This window comes from Bos grunniens, chromosome 5 (genome assembly GCF_055505025.1).
Source record: "Bos grunniens cultivar Pamir isolate PY7600 chromosome 5, Bosgru_T2T1.0, whole genome shotgun sequence".
NCBI classification, from domain to species: domain Eukaryota; kingdom Metazoa; phylum Chordata; class Mammalia; order Artiodactyla; family Bovidae; genus Bos; species Bos grunniens.
The window spans coordinates 24158338-24184233 of NC_141169.1; positions in this window are offsets into that span (position 1 = coordinate 24158338).

A 25896-nucleotide genomic window follows, 5' to 3' on the forward strand; every position below is an offset into this window, starting at 1 on the left:
TTTTTCAGATGGGGAAACCAAGATTTGGAAAGCTTGGGCCAAGTCACACAGCCCTTCAGAAGCAGAGCCTAGTCCCGCCCAAGTCATCCCAGCTAGACGCCATAGTTATCATTTTCGACCACTTCTTATTCCTGCCTCGGTGGTGGGATGTCTATGACATGGGATCTGGTCTAGGTTCCTCAATGAACTTTAGTTGATAATTGGATTCAAATTAAAAAAAATCAAGTGGTTAGGTCCATCTATGTGGGCAGTATTAAATGTCAGTTTTCTTATTGTTTTTTTATTTTGTAAAAGCCAATGGATTTACAAGTTACCTTGTTGTCTCATCATGTTCTCTTTTTATGGAGAAATCCAAGGTATTTTTCCAACACAGTGTTATTTGGGGTAATTGCTTGACAATTTGAAGGGCGTCCAGCAGTTGTGTAGTCTTCAAATGGCCAATAATACCATCAGAGTATGAGCAAGCTCCAGGGGTGGAACCAGAAATGTGGCTGTGTGTTCCCTGTTGATTGCTTTAGCAGAAAAATCAAGTTCAGGATCTTGTGTTTACTGAGATGACTGGCACACACTATCAGAGTAACTGCACCTGGAAAATTTCTGACTATTGATCTCATGTAAATGGAGCCTGAGGAACAAAAAGTGATGGCTTAGTTGCTAGATAAAAGTCCAAGGAACACCCACATGGAGACTATCTACTTGTTTTTAATTTGACAGCTCTCCGAGGGAAAACACCATGGTGCCAGTCATTTCCTGATGAGTCCTCATTGTGTGTGTGAGTGTATAAAAGAGTCACTATTTATAAGGCGAGGTGAGGTGGCGGGCGGCAGCCTCACAGAGTGCCTGCACTCGGAGTCATCCGAGTCAAGGCTCGTTTGCTTGCAAGTAACAGAAACCTTCACAGTGGCTTTAGAAAAAATAAATGAAGAATAATATTTACAGATATACACATGCATGATATAACATAAATAGGACAAGGGCTTTACTCGAAGGATACAAGGTTAGCTCATGAAATCCAAGGATGACTAGTGTTGGGGGCTTCAGGGGAGACCAGAATGCCTGTGCTGCAGGGTGACTGTCCTCTCTGGGATCCGTGTCCCCTTATCCCTGCTTCTCCATCCTCCCTCTTGTCTCTTCTCACTGCCTGTGGACAGGCTCTATCTGCTTTTCTCTGCATGGCCACTGCACAACTCACAATGTCACCCCTCCTTGCTGAGCTTATGTGACCAAAGGACCCTGACTCTGTACCTTAAGTCCAAATTCTGGGTCAGACATTGGAACTGACCACGCCTAGCTCAGGTCAGCAAGCCCAGTTGTCAGCTCTGGCTTGGGAGGTGGGGGAAATGGGTTCAGTTTCCAAACAATTCTTTTCTTTCTGGTCTTTAGAACACATGGGTTCTAAAAAAAAGCCTATCACTGTTACTCCTCTCAAGGTGGGGAAATTTTAGAAATAGGTGTTATCTCTGCGTGACTAGGCCATATAAACAAAGTATGGGGGAGATACTTGTTTCATAAAATTGATACCCCAATATCTGCATTTTTATTCCTAGGGCCGAGAGTAAATGATTCTTTTGAATCTAAATCTAATATTTTTATGTTTGAAAGAGTTTCATTCATCTCCTACCAAAACTAGTCACAATAAGTATAATAAAAAAGTAGTTTTGTCAGACATACTATTTTATAGATAGAATTATGTCTATGCATTGGAAAAGACCCTGATGCTGGGAAAGGTTGAAGGCAAAGGAGAAGGGGGTGGCAGAGGGTGAGATGGTTAGATAGCATCACTGACTCAACGGACATGAATCTGAGCAAACTCTAGGAGATAGTGGAGGACAGAGGAGCCTGGTGTGTTGCAGTCCATGGGGTTGCAAAGAGTCAGACATGACTTGGTGACTGAACAATAACAACAACATGTCTATCTAAATATACCTGAATTGAGTATTTTAAGAAAAAAAAAACAACTGTGATTGGTGTTTTAGAAAGTTAGACTACTTTTGTAAAGTCATCTATTCACATATCTGCTGGAAAAGTTCAGAATTTTTACATGTTGGATATAGAAAATATATTTGCTTACATATATAGGGTAAAACATTTAGGAAATAACGAGCCATGCTCTCCCAGCTACTTCCATTCCCAGCCTGAGTGGTCTTAGTGATTTTGTAAGTCAACACAGCTTCTCAGTAGTTTTTAAAATTCCCTTAAATTTTATTTAAAAACTGTGCTTATAAATGTATTTTAAATGCACAAAAAGCATAGAGAAAAATATTACACTCCCCTACCCACATTTAACAAGGCTGATTGTTAGGACATTGTTTTTTTATAGTCTCCTAAATGAGCAAGTTGCCAAGTGTTACACCCAGTGTATATAAGTAAGATTAAATATATGTAAAAGTAATATTGTAGGATTAAAACTTTTCCAAAGCTGCTTTATATATTTCTTATGGGTGTATATACTCATTAAGACATAAATACACAATGGGGTATGCATTTGAATGCAGAGCTCCAAAGAACATCAAGGAGAGATAAGAAAGCCTTCTTTAGTGATTAATGCAAAGACATAGAGGAAAACACTAGAATGGGAAAGACTAGAGATCTCTTCAAGAAAATGCAAGATACCAAGGGAACATTTCATGCAAAGATGGGCACAATAAAGGACAGAAATGGTATGGACCTAACAGAAGCAGAAGATATTAGGAAGAGGTGGCAAGAATACACAGAAGAACTATACAAAAAAGATTTTCATGACCCAGATAACCATGATGGTGTGATCACTCACCTAGAGCCAGACATCATAGAATGCTAAGTCAAGTGGGCCTTAGGAAGCATCACTACAAACAAAGCTAGTGGAGGTGATGAAATTCCAATTGAGCTTTTTCAAATCCTAAAAGGTGATGCTGTGAAAGTACTGCACTCAATATGCCAGCAAATTTGGAAAACTCAGCAGTGGCCACAAGACTGGAAAAGGTCAGTTTTCATTCCAATCCCAAAGAAAGGCTGTGCCAAAGAATGTTCAAACTACTGCACAATCACACTCATTTCACACGCCAGCAAAGTAATGCTCAAAATTCTCTAAGCCAGGCTTCAACAGTATGTGAACTTCCAGATGTTCAAGCTGGTTTTAGAAAAGGCAGAGGAACCAGAGATCAAATTGCCAACATCCATTGGATCATCGAAAAAGCAAAAGAGTTCCAGAAAAACACCTATTTGTGCTTTATTGACTATGCCAAAGCCTTGACTGTGTGGATCACAACAAACAGTGGAAAATTCTTCAAGAGAGGGGAATACCAGACCACCTGACCTGCCTCCTGAGAAATCTGTATGCAGGTCAAGAAGCAACAGTTAGAACTGGACATGGAACAACAGACTGGTTCTAATCAGGAAAGGAGTACGTCAAGGCTGTGTATTGTCACCATGCTTATTTAACTTCTATGCAGAGTACATCATGGGAAATGCCGGGCTGGATGAAGCACAAGCTGGAATCAAGATTGCTGGGAGAAATATCAGTAGCTTCAGATACACAGATGACACCACCCTTATGGCAGAAAGCAAAAAAGAACTAAAGAGCCTCCTAATGAAAGTGAAAGAGGAGAGTGAAAAAGTTGGCTTAAAGCTCAACATTCAGAAAACTAAGATCATGGCATTCCAGTCCCATCACTTCATGGCAAATATTATGGGGAAACAATGGAAACAGTGAGAGACTTTATTTTTTTGGGTTCCAAAATCACTGCAGATGATGACTGCAGCCGTGAAATTAAAAGACACTTGCTCCTTGGAAAAAAACTTATGACCAACCTATACGGCATATTAAAAAGCAGAGACATTACTTTGCAGACAAAGGTCCATCTAGTCAAAGCAATGGTTTTCAATGGTTTTTCCAGTAGTCATGGATGTGAGAGTTGGACTATAAAGAAAGCTGAGTACTGAAGAATTGATGCTTTTGAACTGTGGTGTTGGAGAAGACTCTTGAGAGTCCCTTGGACTGCAAGGAGATCAAACCAATCAATCCTAAAGGAAATCAGTTCTGAATATTCTTTGGAAGGACAGACGCTGAAGCTGAAACTCCAATACTTAGGCCACCTGATGCAAAAAACTGACTCATTTGAAAAGACCTTGTTGCTGGGAAAGATTGAAGGCAGGAGGATAAGGGGATGACAGAGGATGAGATGATTGGATGGCATCACCAACTTGATGGACATGAATTTGAGCAAGCTCTGGGAGTTGGTGATGGACAGGGAAGCCTGGCATGCTGCAGTCCCTGGAGTCGCAAAGAGTTGAACACGACTGAGCAACTGAACTGATTTGACACAGTGGGGAAGTACTCAGCCACTTCAAAAGGGTTGTTACCCATTGAAAACTGGATGGGTGAGGTCAGAGGCTTCAACTACATCTGTGATGCTTTATTTAAAAATTCATTTGCAGCAAATATGAAAAATGTTAACAATTGTTGATTCTTGGAGGTTTTCAGTATAAAGCATATGGTGAGACGATTTGACTTGTCAAGTAGTTTAGACATGTTTTCCTTCCCCTCAGGCATGTTTGTAATGAATACAAAAGAATCACATGAAATGATCATAGGTGGATATATATTGTAAGACTGTCACTTTGATCAGAGAATGGAGTAAAAGAGGAAAAGGGAAATGTCTTTCAAATTGTGTAGCTCTTCATTTTATTCTAATTGTCTGATGCTTTTCTGAGGGGTAGTAGAGGCAGATTTCCTAACCATCACCATCATCTTCATAACTGACTGTTGTTCAGTCGCCAAGTCATGTCCAACTCTTTGCGACTCCATGGACTACAGCCTGCCAGGCTTCCCTGTCCTTCACTATCTCCCGGAGTGCCCAGAGGCTCATATCATTGAGTTGGTGATGTCAACCAACCATCTCATCCTCTGTCACCCCTTTCTCCTCCTGCCCTCAATCTTTCTGTCTTATATAAGCCACTCTTACTTCTGGTCTCTGTTATGGCTTATATAACAGAGAATTTTACTTGTCACTCACAGAAGAGTCAGGACATATGGAGTCCACAGCTGATCTGATGGCTCTGGGAAAGCCAAAGATCTGAGTTCCTCCTGTCTTGTGGCTCTGCCATCCCTAGGTATTGCCCTCGTACGCGTGGTCCAGGATGGTGCCTGGCTCTCCATCACTTGTTGTTGCTCTTATTTCTTTGACCAGAATTTAGTCATATGGGTACATCTGGCTGTAAAGGAAACTGAGAAATGCTGTCTTTATTCTACACAGCCATGTATCGCAGCTACAAAAATTAGGATTTCTATTCCTATAGAGTAAGAGGAGATGGGTATGGGGGCCACAAGCAGTCTGTGCCACAAGCAGAGTTTCTTTTCTTAAAGTTTTGATTTTGTGGGAGTGTTGTTGATTTACAAGGTTGTGTTCATTTCATTTGTTCAGCAAAGTGAATCAGTTATACATATAGGTCTATTAATTCTTCTTTCAGATTCTTTTCTCATATACATGATCACAGAATACTGAGTGGTGTTCCTTGTGCTATAAATAGGTCCTTGTTGGTAATCTGTCTTATATATAGTAGGGTGTGTATGTCCACCCCAAGCTCCTGATTTATGCCTCCCGGCCACATAATCAGCCATTGGCTTGCATTGTACCATAGCTTTTGTGATGCTCTGCCCTGTTTTTGTTTAATTTGTTGTGTTTTCCTCTCTTTTTTGTCTTTGTGTGTTAGTTTGTTTCATTTCTATTTACCTATCTTCATGTTCACTGGTTCTTTTTTTTTTTCTTATTTTTTTACTGAAGTATAGTTGAATTACAGTGTTGTGTTCATCAGTGCTATATGGCAAAGTGACTCAGCTCTATATTATTTTTCATATTCTTTCCATTATTGTTTATCACAGGATATTAAATATATTTCCTTGTGCTGTACAGTGGGACCCTGTTGTCTATCCCTTCTGTATATACCAGTTTGCATCTGCTAATCCAAGACTCGCGATTCAGACCCGTCCCTCCCTTCTCCCCCTTGGCAACCCCCAGTTTATTCTATGTTTCTGTTTTATAGTTAGGTTCATTGGTCTCATATTTTAGATTCCACATGGAAGTGATGCCATATGGCATTTGTCTTTCTCTTTCTGACTTACTTCACTTAGTGTGATAATCTCTAGTTGCATGGATGTTGTTGCAGATGGCGTTATTCCATTCTTTTATGCGGCTGAGTAGTACTGCCTTGTGTATGTGTAGTGTGTCTTTATTTGTTCATCTGTTGATGGACGTTTAGGTCGTTTCCACGTCTTGGCTATTGTGAATAGTGCTGCTATGAGCATAGGGGTGCATGTACCTTTTTGAATTAGAGTTTTGTCTGGATATATGCCCAGGAGTGGGATTGCTGAATCATATAATATTTTATTTTTAGTTTTGTGAGGAACCTCCATCTTGTTTTCCATATTGGCTGCACCAACTTACATTCCCACCAACAGCGTAGGAGCGCTCCCTTTTCTCCACATCTTTTCCAGCATTTGTTATATGCACACTTTTTAACGATGGCCATTCTGACTGATGTGAGGTGGTATTTCATTATAGTTTTTACATTTTTTTTAATTTATTTTTTAATTGGTGGAAATTCCTTTAGAGTTTTGTGTTGGTTTCTGTCATACAACAGTGTGGATCATTCATAGATTTTGTATATAGATATGTGTATATATCTTCCCCTGCTCCTGTCCGCCCCCTCCCCTCATCTTGCCCCTCTAGGTCATCACAGACTGGGCTCCCTGTGTTATTTAGCAGCTTCCCGCTATTTTACACATGACAGTGTATGTCCGTTGAGGCTACTTTCTCAGTTTGTCCCGCCCTCACCTTCCCCTGCTGTGTCCACAAGTACATTCTCTGCTAGGTTCATCAAAACCATTTCTAGATTCCATATATATGTGTTAATACGTGATACTTGTTTTTCTGTTTCTAACTTCACTCTGGATGAGAGGCTCTAGGTTCATCCACCTCACTGCCACTGACTCAAAAAAAAGTTCCTCTCTACAACTGAGTAGTATTCCATTGCGTAAGTGTACCACAACTTCTTTATCCATTCATTTGTCGATAGACATCTAGGTGGCTTCCATGTCCTGGTTACTGTAATATTGGGGTACATGTGTCTTTTAGAATTGTGGTTTTCTCAGGGTATATGCCCAGCAGTGAAATTGCTGGGTCATATGTTAGATTCATTCCTAGATTTTTGTTTTATGGAACCTTAATACTATTTTCCACAGTGGCTGTACCAACTTACATTCCCACCAACAGTGTAGGAGGGTTCCCTTTTCTCCACACCCTCTCCAGCATTTATTGTTTGTAGACTTTTTGATGATGGCATTCTGACTGATGAGGGCCATTCTGACTGATGTGAGATAGTACTTCATTGTAGTTTTGATTTGCGTTTCTCTAATAGTTAGTGATGTTGAGCATCTTTTCATATACCTAATGGTCATGTCTATGTCTTCTTTGGAGAAATGTCTCTTTAGGTCTTCTGCCCATTTTTTGATTGGGTTGTTTGTTTTTTGTTGTCAGGTTATATGAGTTGTTTGTATATTATGTGACCGTTGCGTGTCACATCATTTGCAAATATTTTCTCTCATTCTGTAGGTTGTCTTTTCATTTTGTTTATGATTTCCTTTGCTGTGGAAAGGTTTGTGAGTTTGATTAGGTTCCATTTGTTTATTTTCATTTTTATTTCTATTGCCTTGGGAGTCTGACCTTAGAAAACATTGGTATAATCTATGTCAGAGAATGTGTTGCTTATGTTGTCTTTCCCAATACTACTTGCCAAAGAAACTCTTTTTCCCATTGCATATTCTTGCCTCCTTTGTTGAAGATTAATTGACTGTAGGTGTGTGGATTTATTTCTGAGCTCTCTGTTCTGTTTCATTGGCCCATATGTCTGTTTTTGTCTCAATACCACACTGTTTTGATTACTATAGCTTTGTAGTATTGTCTGAAATCTGGGATGGTTATGCCTCTTACTTTGTTCTTTTTCTTCAGGATTTCTTTGGCAATTCTGGGTCTTTTATGATTCCACGTGAATTTTAGGATTATTTGTTTCAGTTCTGTTAAAAAAGTTATTGGATAGCTTGATAGGAATTGTATTAAATCTATAGATTGCTTTGGGTAGTATGGCCATTTTAACAATATTAATTCTTCCAATCCAGGAGCATAGAATATCTTTCCATTTCTTTGAATCTTCCTCAGTGTCCTTTTTAAATATTGTATAGTTCTCAGCACATAGACCTTCACCTCCTTGTTGAGGTTTATTCCTAAGTATTTTATTTTTGTAGTTGTGATGTAAAAGGTATTCTTTTTCTTACATTTCATTTCTGATGTTTCATTGTTGGTGTAGAGAAATGCAACCAGTTTATGTGTGTTTGTTCATCTTGTATCCTGCTACCTTGCTAAATTTGTTTATCAGCTCTAGTAGTTTTTGTGTGGAGTCTCTAGGGTTTTCTACACATAGTGTCATATCTGCATGTTTTACCTCTTGTTCCAGATTTTAGTGGGAAGACTTTCAACTTTTCACCATTGAGTATTTAATATATTAGCTTTGGGTTTGTCATAAATAGCTTTTACTATAGTGGGGATGTCCCCCCTATACCCACTTTGCTAGGAGTTTTTATCATGAATGGATGTTGAATTTTGTCAAATGCTTTTTCTGCATCTATTGAGATGATCATGTGGTTTTTGTCTTTTCTTTGGATTAATTTGTGTATGTTGAACCGTCCTTGTGAACTTGGGATGAATCTCACTTGGTCATGGTATGTGATCTTTTTTATGTGTTATTGGATTCAGTTTGCTAATATTTTGTTGAGCAGAGATACTCTTTTCAACCTTACAACACCACCAAGAGTCAAACCTGAATTGGCTTATGGAACGCATGAGAAAAAGAGAGATTAAATTACTTGCTGAAGATCACACAGCTAGTACTTTGTGGAGCTGGGTGAGGCTTTGTTTTTATTCCTTTGCGCATTTGCATCCAGTTGGCTGAGAAGTTCTAACACTGGGATCTGGGTTGGGAGTGCTCAGCCTCCTTGGGGCCACTATTCCTCATCAGTGCGTACTTGATTTCATCGCACCTTTTAAAACAGTCATCTGGGAAGGTGCTGTGTGCCCTGTCCTTTAGAGTTGAAAGCAAATACACATTTAATTGTGTTCAAGGAATTTTGCAACACTTCTTGAACAATGGGTAGTACATTTGGATGTTGTCCAACCAGAACTGGGAACCTAGACTAGGGAAATGTCATTCTTTAGTTTGATTCAGATTGTATCTGGCTTCTTGTTAGTTGAGAAAATGTGCCTCCAATATCTTAGTAAGAAGGAAATGTTTAAGTAAGTATATGTTCTAACATCTTATTCTGAGCCCAATATTAAGACTGTGGAGTATGTCCTGAGCATATATAAAAAATGGCAAATTTTCTAAAAATGACTCTAAGAAGAAAAAGGTAGCATTGAAACCAGATGTTGCTTTTTAACACCCTCCAACCACCAGCATTTTCTATGCAACAGAACTTGGCAGAAGAATGGCCCCTTTCTTCCACTCAGATCACAATTTTCAAGAGATGGCCTGTGCTGAAAACAAAATTTCAAAAGGGAAATCCATTTTCCTGAAAGTATACATCTGACATTATTCAAGCTTGTGCTGAAACAAAAGGACACACCCCAGGAAAAGGCACATAGTTATACCTGTTATAGATTCCTGCCCTTGGAAATGCTAGAAGTTGAAGTCTCTGTATGATGAACTCAGGATTAGGGTCAAGATTAGGGTAAAACAAGTGAGGCACTCACTTCTGGCAGCAAAATTCACAGGGACACTGAAAAGCTTTTTAATCAAGTAAAATTATACATTAATGCAAAATTTTAAAAATAAATATGAAATAAATTCATAGTGAAAAAAATAACAAAATTTTAAGTGAAGACAGGCTATTGTTGATTGTGTTACTTCTCTGCATTGTTGTGTGATGGGAATAGCCATGTCCAGTGAGCCCTGAGTTTCCTGGTTCCAAGGTCCTCAAATTGCTCACTAGGCAGGTTTATATTATAAGGCTTGACAATGTATGCAAAAGATTGGGCAGTGCAAGGCTTTATGTGTTGTCATGTCTTTAAAAAATTTTATGTTGAATTGGAGGATAATTGCTTTACAATATTGTGTTGGTTTCTGCCATATATCAACGAGTCATGGTTGTCACGTCTTTTGATCATAGAGCTTTTATTAATTTTTCTCACTTGGTTCAAAATATTTTGAAAGATATTTTGATGAATGTACATAGGAGCAGGTATTTCTCCATTGTCTCAGGCTCCAGTATGGCCCCAGAGAGCATTGCTCCGGAACTCCAGGAAGCCTGCTCTTCATTCTAAATGAGAGTTTGCTGAAGAAGTGCCAAGCTCTCGGGAGTTCTAACAGTGTTGGCTCCATCTCTGAGAACATTTAACTAAACATGTGACTGCTTGCCCGTTAGTCACCATGCCACAAATGTCCTTTGTTGTTTTTTCTTCATTTACACCAGACAAAGTCTTTGCTTAGTTTGTCTAGAGATGTGTGGTATGGAAATCCTTTATACTCATCTTCCCAACCCTTCCCCTCACAAATCAGGTCCCTCTTTTTTCCCTCCGTTTTCAATGCCTATTATAATTTACCTGCGTATGTCTACTTCACACCTGTCTTCCCTGCTAGACTGAAGCATTATGAGGGCAGGGAGAGTGTCTGGCTGACATCACTCTGCCCCCAGGACCTAGCAGAGACTCTGCCTAATGTAGGGAGTGCATACAGACTTTTTAATAGCTGATGAATTTATAAGTGATTTGTCCACATTGTCTAAGTGAAGTTTCAGATGTGTAATAAATGTTTTCAGTATTGATGCTACAAAAATTTTTTTGAAAAATTGAGAATGCCTTCAAATGTCAGTTAAGCAATATTTCTCCTACCTGCTTACCATTGTTATACTTTGAGTGATGTTTTGCAATATCTGAAAAGGTAACAACGCAAAGACACTTTGGCTGAATGGAAAGAGCACTGGCTTGGAAGTTGGGAGGCCCAGGTATGAAGGGTGACTCTAAAAGAGAAGGCGATGCTTTTGATGGGATGGGCTGGGTTTCCCACTACAGTCAAGCAGGTCTCATTCTCATTCTGTTAGAGGCTGTTGGCCATGAGCAAGTCACTGAAGTCCAAAGATCCCTTGCTTTCTTTAGGTCTGCTCTGTTGTTATCGTTCAGTCGCTTAGTCACGTCTCTTTGCGACCCCATGGACCGCAGCATGTCTTTCACTCTTGAGGAAGCATGGGTTTAATGGAATCAACATAGGCTCTAGAAAGTTACATTCTTGAACCACTTTGGCTTACTAGTCTATAGTGATTCTATAGGCAGGTTACTTGTTTAAATCTCAGTTTTCTAGGTGAGGATTAAAATACCTACCTCTCTGAAGATGCTGTATGATCAAAGTGATAAAATAAAGAGCATCCATACAAACTTTTGACCTGCAAAGGATGCTCAATAAATATTGGCTTACCTTAAAGCAGTAATTCACAGCTGTCCCCAAAGGATTTGTGAAACTCTCCAATGGAATCTTCAAGCATCTCACCCACAAAATTAAATTAATTTTAAAGTACACATACCTCTGTTAGAACAGTGGTTCTCAGATTTTAGCACACATGAGAATCATGTAGAGTTAATCAACCCATTTCAGATTGCCCTGGACTTTACAGTTTTAACACTGGAAATTCCTCATCTCAGGAGGCTCCTCAACCCTGGACAAGCTTGGACACTTGGTCACTCTGCCAGGAGAATTATTCAAACCCAGTTTTCTGGTCTCCCACTTTCAGAGATTCAGAATCAGCCAGACTGGTGTGGGATGCATGCGTGCTCATGTTCAGTTGCTCAGTCATGTTTGACTCTTTGTGACCCCATGGACTGTAGCCCGCCAGGCCACTCTGTCCATGGGATTTTCCAGGCAAGAAGACTGGAGTGGGTTGCCATTTCCTGCTCCAGGGGATCTTCCTGACCAAGGGATTGAATCCACGTCTCTTGTGTCTCCTGCCTTGGCAGATGGATTCTTTACCACTGAGCCTGATAATTTGCATTTCTAGCAAAGTTCCAAGGTGCTACTATGAGTCTGAGGACCATACTTTGAGGAGCTCTAAGAGTACCTTCTCATATTATTGTCTGTGGTTGGTGTTCCATTTCTAAATGTGAAGGATCACTCACCTTTCAAAACTTCACAGGGGTTCTCACAGTCCATTTTATAGACAAGAAGACTGAGGCTTAGCAGGGGGTTAGTAATTTGGTTGAAGTCACATAGCTAGAAAGTGACTCAAACCCAGATATGACACCAAAACAGGCTTTCTCAGTCTTGTCCTCTTAAAGCCACAAATTTCCAGGCTCCCACTGCTTTAGTTGGGATGAATTCTCTCTGGGGAGGTGCTCTGGTCACCCCCACCCCCGGAGAGAAATGCACTTCTGGCCAGTATTACCATAGATCTGCAGTCGACACAGCAGAGCCTCAAGTGGGGACTTCTGCTATGCACATTTTTCTTATATATACACGTACTTTTTCTAATGAAAAAATGAATTGTCACTATGTGATTTTTGCTTTGCAGATTGCCTTATTTCAACAAATTTTGCACCATCAGATACAGAAATCAGTACATAATTGCTTAACAAAAAATATTTTTTAAAAAATTCTCTTTCATTACAGTGTATTACTAGCTGCCTTGAGAGTCATCTTATTCTATTTCAGAACAGTTTACTTGATTTCTGCAGTTCCCCAAATGCAGCATTGCTAAATGAATGTAAGAATAAATCAGATCTAAAATTTTATTGAATTTTGTTATAATGATCAATGCTATTATGTGTAAATTCAGTAAACTTTGCTTTGGTCTTCAGTTTACATTGATTGCTTTCCTTTTTCATTTTCCACAAAGGCGTCCAAGTCACCTAGCTTCTCTGTTTTCCTTAAAATTCCTCTCTCTGCTCAGAGAACTGGCTAATTGGATCTCAGCCCCTCATCAGTTCGTTGTGCTTTTGACTCCATGACTGTCAGGCTTGTCACTTCTGGCTTCACATGGCTCCAAGGAATATTGTTCTTTGATCTCAAGAGATGCGAGAAGGGCCTGGGAGCAATACCCTCCTCATGAAGTGAACTAAGGGATGGATTGAAAGTGCTGAACACAGTGACTGACAGGTGGCACCTAATTCCTTTTTCCCTTTAGGGATGCTCTTCAACCCATTTCCCTTCCCACGCCTTCCCAATCCAGGGCTTTGCAGATGGGCTTCCCCTGCCTGGAACCCAATGTCTCCTTTTCATCTTGGCTGCACTCTCTCAGGTACTGTGCTCCTCTCCTTTGCAGCCCAAATTGCATGCATTATACATTTTTTTATGATTATGTTATGGCTGCTGCCCCCTCCACCAGACTACATGTGCTGGATGCTCTGATGAGCTGCTCAGATCTACCTTCAGGATCAAAGGCTATTATTGCCCCCACTGCTGGAAATGTAACCTCTTTGGCCCTGAGTCAACTAAAGAGAGATCCCCAGTACCCCCACCCTCTGCACCACTGCCCCGAGGCCACATCCCTTTCAATGATTGGTCTACGTGGGGGTGTGAAGGTCTGGCTTTCTCACTTATCTGGGGACAGGTCTGAAAAGTCACCCCTCTTTGGAACCCCATGTGGGGCTGGCTCAGGCTTCCCTTGAGGCTGTTTCATATTTTGACTGCATCAGAGGATGCTCAGTCCTGCTAACTTGCCTTCTCTGCATGGATGTTACTCCTAAGAGCACTCTCTAACACAGTGTATGCATTCTAATGTCTCAGAGTCAGCTTCCTGGGGAACATAACTTGCTTCACTGTACTCTAAATAAAGGTAAGAATTACATTGGTTTTTGCCAATTGTGTGCATTCTCAGAGCCTGTGAAAGTCCCTGGTACCAAATGTGGAATAAGTGAAGGTATCCTGATAGTAGCATCACTGGTAATTTCTGTTTTATGTTCCACCCCCTCTCCTTTTTTCAAGGGGAAATATAACTTTTACACAAGAATTGGTTGGGGTTCCACTCAGGGATTGATTTTGTTTCCCTTCATTCCCCTCTCCTTTCCTGTTCTCAGTCCTCTCCCCCTACCCATCTCCTTTCCCTGTCTCAAATCCCTGCCTAGCAGTCACCCTTAGATGCGGCTGAGGAAGGAGGAGGGAGCTGAGATGCAGCTGAGAGGTGGTGATGGGGAACAGCTAAATTACTTCAGAGGCCAATTCAGAAACTCCAGCTTCCCTTCTATCAGGAGCCTGTGTGGAGCCCTATAAAAAAGGGTAATACCAAGGAACAGCGGAAATCAGAATCTGAAGGCTCTACTAATTGCAAGGCTGTCAGAAGGTATTTTCTCATTTTGAGTGAGAAGAAAGGGCCTTTTAAAACGACAAAGCTCTCGTACAAATAGAAATAAAACCGAGAACTCACATTTTGAGTCCACATGAAAAATGGTCTCTTTGTTATTAATTTCGCGTCCTCATGTGAAGCTTCGGCAGTCAGCACTTTATTTTTTGCAGCTCAGTTTTTTTGTTTGGTTTTGGCTTCTTTCAGCCCTTCCTAGGAAAAAAATCTTGGATTCAAGTAAGAAGCCTGGGTTTGAGATCAGCTCAGTCATTTTACTTAGATGTGGAGGGTCTCTGAGCCTCACTTCCTTGTCTATAAGATGGGCATTTGCTAATTAAGTCACTGAGTTGGGTTACTGAGAAGCTCAAATGAGACAATGGATACAAATAAGCTTTGAAGATCGTGACAGACTCTAAGGAGATGTTGTCATTGTCACTGTCATTGCTACTTAATCTTTAGTGAAACAGAGCTTGAAAGTTAAAGCTAGTCCAAAAAAAAAAAAAAAAGAATGCATTTCCAAGTCAAAAAGAAGCTAAAAAAATTACTCCTCATTCTGCAGGACATTTGGCAAAGGTCCCTGTTATCTTGCATGATTAAGAATCAACTGTCTTTGTAGTGGACTGAGAATGTCAAACTTCTGTGGAAGCCAGCCATTTTTTCATTTATTCCTTAATTTATGACAGATTTAGCCATTTCTTTTCTAGGTCCCATGTCAGGTCCCATTTCAGGTTGATCAGGACTTCCCTGATAGCTCAGTTGGTAAAGAATCTGTCTGCAATACAGGAGACCCTGGTTCGATCCTTGGGTCGGGAAGATCCCCTGGAGAAAGGAAAGGCTACCCACTCCAGTATTCTGACCTGGAGAATTCCATGGACTGTATAGTCCATGGGGTCACAAAGAGTCAGAAACGACTGAGCAACTTTCACTTAGGTTGATCGAATAGATGTTGTTTTCACAACTCAATGCTTCTCCTTGTTTCTCTTCATTCTAAGGCAGTCCTGGTGTTCAGATGCATCTCTGCTTTTCCTTTAGACACACGATACTCTGAGGATTTATGCCATTAGGAATAATCTCTTACCATCAAGCCTGGGTGTGCAGAGTGCCATGATTTCCATTGGGCAGAACAATCTTCTGTAGAATATAGGACTTTCTCCCTTCTGTAGAAGGAAGACCTATGGGCCTCTGTGAGCAGCCAGCAGAGGGTCTCAGGTGTCTCCACTGGATGCTGATGGATTATTGTGCCTGCATGCATGTGTGCCAAGTCCCTTCAGTCGTGTCTGACTCTTTGTCACCCTATAGGCTGTAGCCCTCCAGGCTCATCTGTGCATGGGATTCTCCACGAAAAAATATCAGAGTGGGTTGCCATGCCTGCCTCCAGGGGATCTTCCTGACCCAGGGAAAAACCCAGTGTCTCTTATGTCCCCTGCATTGGCAGGCAGGTTCATGAGAATCCTTGTAATAATCTTCGGCGGCTATGAGATCTTGACTTGTTTTATAATCAGCTGTGAGGTGTGATTTTTAGCAGAGACTTACAGATCACCTTTAAACATTATGTCTCAGGTGCAGGCATTTTTTTTCTGAAGAGTGAACTTTATGTGGAACAAGGTAAAGGTGTGAATAAACAGACGTACACAACAAAACTACAGAAGCAAGTGGTCAGATACTGGCTATTGAAGTCCTTCCTCTATCATTATGATGGTGTGATCACTGACTTCTTCTTTTAATTAAAAAGAGTATTTATTTTTTGGCTGTACTGGTCTTCGTTGTTGCACATGGGCTTTCTCCAGTCATGCCAAGTCAGGGCTACTCTGTAGTTGTGATGCGAGGGCTCTCACTGGGGTGGCTTTTCTTGTTGCAGCTCATGGGCTCCAGAGCATGAGCTTCAGCAGTCGTGGCACATGGGTTTAGCTGTCCTGTGGCTTGCAGAATCTTCCCAGGCTAGGAATCGAACCCCTGTCTCCCTGCATTGACAGGTGGATCCTTAAACACGGAACCACCAGGAAAGTCTGTGATTACAGACTTCTTGAAGACAAGTGGTCTTATGTCTCCCTGACCCCACGTGACACTGGTAGATGCTTTGTAAATAAGAGATATTGTGTTACCTTCCTGCTTAACATCCTTCAGTGGCTCCTGAGGATCTCTATGGTACTCCAGGAGGTACATCTTCTTGATTTGGTCCTCCAGGTCCCTTGCAATCAAGCCTGGCCTTACCTCTTGCCACTGTCCCATTTAAATTTCCACACGGCAGCCACTTGCAACAAATTGCAATGCTCGAGCCTGCTCCAACTCGCTGGGTGTTAATGCTCATTCCCTGCTTTTAACTGGCTAGATTCTCCTTTCTCCTTCCAGACCCTGTTCAGGATCTCTTTCTTAGGAATAACTTCCCTGACTATTCTCTCATCTCCTTATACCCCAAACCCTATCTCCCGCTGGGTGTTGTGTCTCTCACTTGATCTACCTTACCATCCTGCCACAGTCCATGACCTTCTGAACTGTCAATCAGCGGTTTGCTTCTGTGTGCCCACCTCAAGACTGTGGTCTTAGAAAACAGGGGCTGTGCCTTCCTCATGTTCATTTCCAGATCCTAGTACAGTGCTGGGGTGGTAGCAGGTGCATGATCATTGTTGGTGGAATTATGACAGTTCCAATTCCATCCCTTCCTCTCCATTGGCACCAGCCTCTCTGGCTTGTGTCTCTACAGGGTTCCTGGGGGCAGAGATCCCACAGAACAAACGGGGAAGGCCTGCACTACGGTGTGTCTTACCCCTCCCAAATGACTTATCATGTAGGTGGTTATGTGCCTACGGCTTCCCATTTTAATGGGCTTGAGAAATTATTCTTTGGGATGTACAAATACTATGTAGCATGCCCATGAGAAATTAGGTGGAGTTATGAAGTGTCAAAGTAGAAGGGATATGAGAGGTTGTAGGGCCCATCTGTCTCTTTTTGCAAGTGAGAAACCAGGCCCAGAGGGGTAAAGATCTGTCAAGCTCTTATGATTAATTAATAACTGAAGAGGATACCAGTGGCTGTTGCCTTCCTCAGTCCTTCTGGGGAATCAGCCCCTCCCACTCTGTCCTAGCATCTTGGGTGGTGCTAACTTTACTCCCAAATCCACAGTGAGCAAATGAGCCGAGCCTCACTAACCAGAGCATCAGGACATGTGTTCCCAGGAGGCCAATCAAAACTAAAGAGACTTGATTTCAGGACATTGGAATAGAGAAGTTCATGGTCTCCACTGGGGTTCCTGGGAGGGTTGGACTGTAGCCAGAGAGCCAAAGACAGCAGTGCCAAGATATGGAGAGAGTGAGTCTGTCTTTAATGACATCTTGGAGACCCTGATATAGCTGTATCTGATCCCTGACCCTGGTAGGAACTCATTCATCTCTGGATTTTTTGTTTGTTTGTTTGGTTTTTGCTTAAGTTGAATGCTGTCACTTTCAACTAATTAGTTATCCTAACTGATGTCATGTTAGAACTAGAACCAGACCCCTTAACTCTCAAATGCAGTGCTCTTTCCACTAAACAGTCACGGGCATTCCTTGTATAAATCTGATGTCACTCATTATCACATAACAGAAAGCAGAACTGGGAGAGAATGGAGGCAGGAGGGCTACATTTTGATGGGCAGGGCTATGCCTGCTTCCAGTGGGGGACTCTGGGGCCAGTGGGAGGCATGAGGTCATTGGAGTAACAGGAAGGGCCAGAATTGGAGTGAGCAAGAGAGTCCATTCAAACCAAAGCTTGTCTGCTTCCCTGTTTTGACCCTGGTGGTGTAATGAATGAGGGCTGGTGGGACAGGGATGAGAGCCTTCCTGCGACTTGGGGCAGATTCAGCTGGACTTTCCTTCTGACTAAAGAAGACACCTTTTAGTCTGGACCTGGGAAAGCTGCTGGAGTGCAGACTAGGAAAGCAATGACAGAAGTCAAGACATCAGTGTTTTATTCTTAACATCTCATGAGTCATCTAAGGTGTGGGGAAATGTTATTCTGCATGACAGGCACAGCCATGATAAACAGACATTCTAATGCATACCCAGGACTACTGATGTGACTGTGCTGGGCCATGTCCACTGATGGGGATCCCCTGTGATATGCTAATGAAACTGCTTCATGCCTTGGGGATAATTTGGTTCCTAGTCTCTGAGGTCAGATCTTCATCACAATGCCCAGGAAGCATGAACTGAAACAGGGCTGGTCCCTAGTGGGAATCCCATGCTGCTCACACACCGTGATGGGATTTTTAGAGGCCAGCTTCATCCCATTTACATAACTCTCATCTCCGCATTCATCAAAAGTTCCAAAAGAAGCTAAAGTAAATCATGGTGTTAGAAATCAAGGTGATAGTTACACTGGGAGGGGTGGGGTGGGGAGTGACTTGGAGAAGGCAGGAGAGGGGTTCCTAGAGGGTTAGGTTCTTAAACTTTGTGTTGGTTATGGAAATGTTCAGTTTGTGAAAACGTATAGAGCTATATATTCTTACGACTGGTATTCTTTTCTGTATGTGTGTTACATTTTAATAAAATCATCACATTATGTTAAATGCTGTCATTGTTGGCAATCATTTGGTGCTGGGAGGTCTTAGAATCAAAATGAACTGGGACCACTGAAATTATGTGATAATACTATTCTGTTATAAGATGGGCATACAGATGATCCAGGATATGTTCACACTAATTTTGAAATATATAACCACTAAAATAAAAATATAAATTAAAAAAATATAGTAGAGTGCTCACCATCCTCTAAGGGTCTAGGACAGTGATTGGGAAGAACTGAAATATGATGATACCTCAGGGTCATCGTGTAAATGAATCTCAAGTTCATTCACATCTCTCCACTGCCATTGCCAGCCTTCTAGTTCAAGCCACCAGCAGCTCTTCCATGGCAATAACCTCCTACTCTTGCCTGATGCATAATCCATTGCCCACATGGTGGAAGATTATGGATTCAAAACATCGCTCAAATTATTCCCCAATCTGCAGCCCTCCAAAAACATCCTAATGCACCTCGTCTCTGAGTCCAGGCCCCTTTCCATGGCCCATCACACCCAGAGCTGACTGGCCCCTACTGCCCCTCTGACCACCCTTCCGCCACTCTTCCTGCAGGCTGCCAATTTCCAGCCCCAGTGGCCTCTTTTCATTATTGCAACACCTCGTGCTTGTCTTCACTGTAAACTCTTATACGGCACTTCTGCCTGAAATAGGGGTCTCCCAGAACTTTGAATTGCTGACTCTCCCTCAGCTTTTAAGTCTCTGTTCAAATGTCACCCCCACTCCCCTCGAAGCCTCTCTCTTCATCGCATTACCTTATTTTCTTCTTTGTACCCATGGCTCTTTTGCCTATGTGATTGTTCATCAGAATGTAGGGGCAAGGATTTGTCTGCCTTCTTCATCACGTATGTCAGTCAGAGTCTCAGTAAGCAGCAGACTCTAAAGAGGTCAACTGAAGGGAGTTGAACAAACAGATGACGTTCAGGGTGAAGGAAACCCACGAGGCATGGTGGGGGCCCCAGAAAGTGTCATCCCCACCCCTTGGCATGAAGGGCAGAAAGGAGCTGTGTCCCCCAAAAGCTGAGAGCTGTGCTAAGGAAGAGGAGCTGCCTACCACCCCCATGTTGAGACAGGGAGGAAGTGGAAAGCAGGGTAAATTGTCCAACTTATTTCTCCTCCCACCCTCAGATTTCCTGCCAGTGTTTCCAACTGGAAGCCAGAGGGCACGGGAGCCTGGGTGATGCAGTCCGTGGTTGTCAGGCTCCTGGGGCACAGCACAGAGCAGCAAGGAGTGTGGAGTGGAATTGGATGAGAATGGACCAACAATAACCAGCCCAGTGCTGGTACGTGGCGGGGGCTCCACCCTTGTTGAATGAGTGAATGAGTGGATGAACAAAGAAAACAGGAGAGAAAGAGAGAGCAACAGAATTTGCTTTAACAATTTTCCACTATGGGCCAGGCATCCTATATAAATGACCTTGTTTAACCTACACGGAAATCCTCTGAGATGTATTATTGTTCCTGCATGCAAGTAAAGAACCTGCTACCTCAGAGGTTATCTTAAGTCATTTGCAGAAATTACAGGGCCAGGGTCCCAATTCAGGCCCTGGGTTCTTTCTACTGCATCACATTAAACATACCTTGCGTGTTTCCATACCTTCACCAGTATGGACTGATGCATCCCACCAAACTTTGCATCCCACTCCCTGCTTGGAATGCCCTTTGATCTCCTGAAATCCTGGTAAGCCTCTGGTTCAGCGCCCACTCTGCTCCTCCTCACAGCCTGCCTGGGTCACCACAGCTAGAGGTCAGCTTCCTCTCCTCTGAGTATTATAGCAACTGTTATAAATTGTTCATTTCCAATTATCAGATTTCTTTATGATGTAATTGTTAGAGAGCATCTCATCTCCTTGATTATTTTGAAAGCTATTAAAAGCAGGAAGAAATTTTTTTGTTTCATGTCGTTACTTTGCATCTACAGTACTTGGTAGTTAATACATACTTGTTGGTTTGTCTATTATATGAGACTTGTATTATATGTATTGTATTATATGAGTCATTTTCAGTGTTTTTTATTCTTTAAGAAAAATTCATTTAAATGATGTATTTTGATATATGCTGTACAACTTGTGTTGTACAACTTGTGTCCTTTTCTCATTTATTATTGGATCTTAAGTGTTTTTCTATTGCATTCTTTGTAAGCAGTGTTTTTAATGGTGACCTAATAGTCAATCCTATGGATATACCGAAATACACTTTTTTATTGCTTGACATTTAGGCGTGTGGTTTCCCACACTCCTCTCACCTCTACCCCCATCATTTTTGGAGTTGCATTTCTCCCATTGGATCACTTCTGTAAGAGCCCATTTTTAGGGTACGTTTGATTAAGACTGATTAAACACTACAGTTGTTAATTTATACCAAGTGAATTCAGCTTTGAAGCTCTGTCCATCTTGGGACTGACTCTAAGGGAAGAGTCAAAATAACAACGTCTCCTACTGTATGCAGATGTGTGTCCCTTTGGAGCCAATTCATCATCCATCCATTCATTCAGTCCACACCATCTAGGAGTCTTGGTGGAGAAGTTGGCTGTCACCATGAGAATTTGGTGGTCTTTTCTGAAGGTACAACATTTCACCAGGTTCAGAGCATCCCTGTTGTTTGGTGGCCAAGAAGCTGAGCACAAATGTCATAACAGCGGTTTCACCTTCCAGCCAAGACCATATAGATTTCATTTATTATGATATTGATTACCTGCCTGGATATTATGGCAGCTTTTGAGGTGCCAAACGGAAATGACAACTGTCATTAATATCTAACATGCCAAGCTGTCCTCTTTAGCATCAGAAAAATCCCTAATTCTATTTCTCAAATTGCCTCAAGCAGAGGAGGTGATGGGGTTGGGGAACTTACATAGACTATCAATTACAGGTCAGAAATTTGTCTGGAATGTTTTACAAGCATACCATATTGACTGCTGTTGTTATTTAGTCGCTAAGTCATGTCTGACTCTTTCCAGGCTCCTCTGATTAAATGTAGTGAAATCTGGAGCCAGATTACCTAGGCCCAGTCTCACATTCCTGCCGCACTTCATCGTGACTATGTGACCAGAGCAAATTGCTCAACTTCTCTTTTCCTTACTTTCCTTTTCTGTAAAGTGGAAGTGGCAGTTACATCTCTCCATAAAGTTGTTGTAAGACCTGGTTACATATGAGTATTCGATTGGTAAAGCAAGCAAAATGAATGGTGCCTGGCCCGTATTAAGTGCTATGTGAGTGTTTGCTATTATTATTACTGATCTTATTTTAAACACATTTAATTCAGTACTCACGGCAACTGTCAGAGGTACTTCAAGGGTTGAAAACAGTGTCTGTGGGCTGAATTTGGCCTCCAGATGTCTTTTGTTTGGCATGCACATATTCCTTTAAGCCAACATTTTAAAAATCTGGACTCCTGGCTCTTCTTGAAAAATCCTCATCTGGCACCCAGCAGTGGAATCTGAGTGTGCCTGACTTCTTTATTTATTTTTATTTATTTATTTGGCTGTACTGGGTGTTAGTTTTGACACATGGGTTCCTCAATCTTCAATGAGACATGTGGGGTCTTTTGTTGCAGCATGCAAACTCTTAGCTGCGGCATGTGGGATCTAGATCCCTGACCAGGGATTGAACTTGGACCCCCTGCCTTGGGAGCATGGAGTCTTAGCCACTTAGCCATGAGGGAAGTCCCAATGGTTGACTTCAGATGATGACGAGTGCCCCCTTGGTAACGTGCCACGATGCAGAGGAGATGATTTCAGTGTGAGTGATTGAAAGCCAACTAATAGCTTCAAGAATTTATTGCCTCAGTTAAGGTAGGGAAGCTCCAGGTTTTATACAGTGGCACAAAAATGCTGTCAAGCACTGCTGCCCCCTGCCACTGATGCTGTCCACCTTTCTCCTCTGACATCTTCAGCAAGTCTGCTCTGATGTTCCTCTCATTTCTATCAATGCCTCCAAATGGCGCTCATGTCACATGCAGACACACACATGTCTGGAAGAAGAAAGCTTGTCTTCCCACTGGCCTCTCCCCATTCTTGTAAAAGTAAAACTTAAAAGAAGAAAAGTCCCTAACTGACTTCCCCTGAAGGAATGATGCTAAAGCTGAAACTCCAGTACTTTGGCCACCTCATGCAAAGAGTTGAGTCATTGGAAAAGACTCTGACGCTGGGAGGGATTGGGGGCAGGAGGAGAAGGGGACGACAGAAGATGAGATGGCTGGATGGCATCACCTACTCAATGGACATGAGTTTGAGTGAACTCCGGGAGTTGGTGATGGACAGGGAGGCCTGTCGTGCTGCGATTCATGGGGTCGCAAAGAGTCGGACACGACTGAGCGACTGAACTGAACTCACCAGTGACCAAGACTGGCTCATATACCAGTATCCTAGTTGCAAGGGAGCCTAGGAAAGCCTATCTCACACTTCTTGCTGCTCTAAGTAGGAAGGCAGGATTTGTCTACAGGAAAAAAGAGGCAAGTTTATTTTATTTTCAAACTTTAAACTTTTTATTTTGTGTTGGGGTATAGCTGATTATGTTGTAGTTTCAGGTGAACAGCAAAGGGACTCAACCAAACATATACATATATCCATTCTTTCCCAAAGCCCTCTCCCATCCAGGTTGGTGCATAACCCTGTGCAGAGTTCCATGTAAGAAGCAGCATCCTATCCTAGTGAATAGGCCCCCATGATTACCAGGTGCATCTCACTTAATAATCACTCAGTACTGACACCTAGCTCCCTCTACTTAGTTAGTTGCCTGTCAGCAACTGACTTTGTGATTCTAGAAAGACAGTGTTTTCCCCATTTTACAGATGAACTGAAGCACGTAGAGAATACATGATTTACCCAAAGTGGCACAACTACTAATGCTTAGCAGAATGCCTTCCACAGAAGAAGTATTCAACAAGTGATATTTACTAATTGTTTCATGGGAAGTTTGAGACATAATTAATTTAGGCAGATTTAAAAATTCAATTTGAGTTCTTTAGAAAGGAGCCCCACATAAGTTCAAAGTAGTGTGATGACTTTGCTGTTTAAAGTTTGAAATACAGTTGGGATATTAATTCCTGGCTGGATAATCAACAGTATCAATTAGTATTTATGGTGTCTCCAGGGGCATATAAGAAGACGTTTAAGGTGCTAGACAGGGATGTGAGCACCAATCTCTAGGTACTCGTCACCCAAACAACTCTGGAGGGCTTTGTTTTATAAAAAACAGGGTAGGGCTTGTGAATGTTGCAGACATCAGAAATTGTTGGAGAATCTTGACAGGGCTTACAAGCCATGCTATCAACCAAGTAAGGGAAAAGCTTTAGTAGAAACTGAGTATGTAAAGTTGGTTTTGATTCCATATGAAAGAACCTGAACCAAGCTCCAGCAAGAATTGCTGGAAAGGATCTCGTTGGCTTAGCAATCATAGTGGCTGATGCTTCTTACTGTTCTTTTCATCTATACCTTATGAGCTGCTTTTAGAACAGGCAGGGTGGAGCCTAGCCCTTCAGTAATCCCCTGGGATAATCTTTTTAAGACTCTCAGCAACAAGGAAGGTCCCACTTTTCCCCCGACCTGTAATGTCTCTTTCAGATCCGTTCACTGATCACGCTTGCCCTTACTGGCTATTTCCCATGCTGAATCATTTACTGACAATCTGGCTGTCTTCTAGGGGAGCCAAATGATTTTAAACAGTTTCCATGACTCATGTATCCTTACCAGTTCTCTTATTTATTTATTTTTTGTTGATGTCTCTCTCTCTCACACACACATGCAGAATCAGTTTAGTTCAGTTCAGTTGCTCAGTCGTGTCTGACTCTTTGTGACCCCATGAACCATAGCACGCCAGGCCTCCCTGTCCATCACCAACTCCCGGAGTTTACCCAAACTCACGTCCATTGAGTCAGTGGTGCCATCCAACCATCTCATCTACTGTCATCCCCTTCTCCTCCTGCCTTCAATCTTTCCCAGCATCAGGGTCTTCTCAAATGAGTTAGCTCTTTGCATCAGGTGGCCAAAATATTGGAGTTTCAGCTTCAACATCAGTCCTTTCAATGAACACCCAGGACTGATCTCCTTTAGGATGGACTGGTTGGATCTCCTTGCAGTCCAAGGGACTCTCAAGAGTCTTCTCCAACACCACAGCTCAAAAGCATCAATTCTTCTGCACTCAGCTTCTTTTATAGTCCAACTCTCACATCCATACATGACTACTGGAAAAACCATAGCCTTGACTAGATGGACCTTTGTTGACAAAGTAATGTCCCTGCTTTTTAATATGCTGTCTAGGTTGGTAATAACTTTCCTTCCAAGGAGTAAGCGTCTTTTAATTTCATGACTGCAATCACCTCTGCAGTGATTTGGGAGTCCAGAAAAATACAGTCAGCCACTGTTTCCACTGCTTCCCATCTATTTGCCATGAAGTGTTGGGACCGGATACTATGATCTTAGTTTTCTGAATGTTGAGCTCTAAGCCAACTTTTTCACTCTCCTCTTTCACTTTCATCAAGAGGTTCTTTAGTTCTTCTTCGATTTCTGCCATAAGGGTGGTGTCATCTGCATATCTGAGGTTATTGATATTTCCTCTGGCAACTTCTTTCCCATCAAGAAATTCTTAAGCTTCACAGTGCTGAATCACAATGCAAATCCTGAATTTGACACTCTTAGTTAAACTTGGGACTTGCTTAAAGATTAAACAATCAAACTTTTATTTCAGCCACATAAACAAAAAAATAAAATACAAGTGAAGACACATCAACAAAGAAGAGATTGGTTTTCTGTGACTGAGTAATGGAAACTCTTTTTTTTTTTTTTTTTTTTAGCATCCTATTCTGTACCGGGGACCACATGCAGAATAGGATGCTAAAAAAAAAGTTTCCATTACTCAGTCACAGAAAACCAATCTCTTCTTTGTCAATGTGTCTTCACTTGTATTTTATTTTTTTGTTTATGTGGTTGAAATAAAAGTTTGATTGTTTAATCTTTAACCAAGTCCCAAGTTTAACTAAGGGCGTCAAATTCAG